At 36.1% G+C, this 1,467-nt stretch overlaps 1 pseudogene; it reads right to left on the reverse strand.

Annotated features, from left to right (window-relative positions):
- Positions 1–1,127: 1,127 nt before the first annotated feature.
- On the reverse strand, positions 1,128–1,266 carry LOC118075604 (U2 spliceosomal RNA; annotated as a pseudogene).
- Positions 1,267–1,467: the final 201 nt, after the last annotated feature.

Here is a 1,467-nt window from a genome sequence, read left to right on the forward strand (position 1 = left end):
GATATTCATTTTGCTACAGACTTAATATTTCAACCAATTCAGTCTCCTTTCAGGTAGTTCCATCAATTCATAATATTGATAATTACTCTCTACAAGAAATATATATTTTTAAAACAGTTATTAGACAGAATTGGACAGAGCGAGGGAAGTTGAAGCCTGTTCCCACAAATTGCTCAATCCATTTTTTACAGCTTGAATATAGGATTTCGTTTCACAAGTCCCAGCAATACGGATCAGTGACTTGAGTAATCCTCCTTATCTTTTGTGTCCTGCAGGGAAGAGGACTTGAACAAAATTGGAGAACTCATTCAAAAACACACACAAGTCAGTCTTCTGCAAAATCTTTTCTGCAGTTCTTGCTTAGCTCTAAACCTTTGACTGTTTGAAGACAACGAAGGTGAGCAAATGTACAGCCTATGCCTTTTGACTAGAGAGACTCCCTTTTTTTACTGCAGGACTTCACTGTTTCTCTTTAAAAGTGGGTTTTAAAATCTCATACATTGTGCTGTTGACTATACCAGCTGTAGAGTACCATTCTACTCAGAAAGATACCGGTAATAGTTTAAATTGCTGGAAGACTTACCAAAATCTACATTGCTTACATTGATCTGCTCCCCATCAGTGGAGTGTTTTCAGTGGCATGATAACTTTGATTTCTGAACCAGTTAGGTCAGTTAAAACATATGCATATGCACATGGAGCCTTCATAACTCAAATTACCAGGTCTGAGGAAGATGTTGGACTGAAATTCCCATTATCTCTGATGATTGATTATATTGGTTGGGGTTGATGGGAGTTAGAGTCCAAAAACATCTAGAAGGTCACAGATTGCTTACATCTGGTCTAGATTGTTCAATGGATATTAAACCACCATAGCATAAAATGGAATTTCAGCTTTCAGAGACAGCATATTTACAATTTCAGCAAGAGATGGTTATCCAATTATGTCCTGCTTGGGCACTTCCCAGAGTTCTCTGTTTTCCACATAGAGGTGGGTGGATTTTTCAACTTTGGTTTCAGTTCTTTACTTCAATTTGCTTTAAAAAAAAGTTTGCATTAAAATGTGTATCCATTTTTGTATCCAACATATTTTTGTAATCAATTTCCCATAGTATAATTCATTTTGTATGTGTTTTTCCCCCTTATTCCATCTCCCAGCTCCAAAAATCCATTTACTATATAGTCCTCAAATAGAGGACATATCAGATATTAAACTGATAAGAACAGATACTACACTTGATCTTAGCCAAAAGGCCAAGAAGTGATGATTTTGTATGTGTGTATCACTTTCCCTGTATGCATGTTTTGCTTGAAGAACTTCTAGAAATATTCAGAAAAGGGTACGTTTTGAAGCACATCTACTTTTGGGTTTGTCTATTTGTTTGAGAAGTGTGAATTAGGTCAGTTGGATTAAAATGCAATCTATGGGTGGTATTCAACTAAGTTTTACTCAAAGTAGCCCCAATC

The sequence above is a fragment of the Zootoca vivipara genome, chromosome 1 (genome assembly GCF_963506605.1).
Source record: "Zootoca vivipara chromosome 1, rZooViv1.1, whole genome shotgun sequence".
NCBI classification, from domain to species: Eukaryota; Metazoa; Chordata; class Lepidosauria; order Squamata; family Lacertidae; genus Zootoca; species Zootoca vivipara.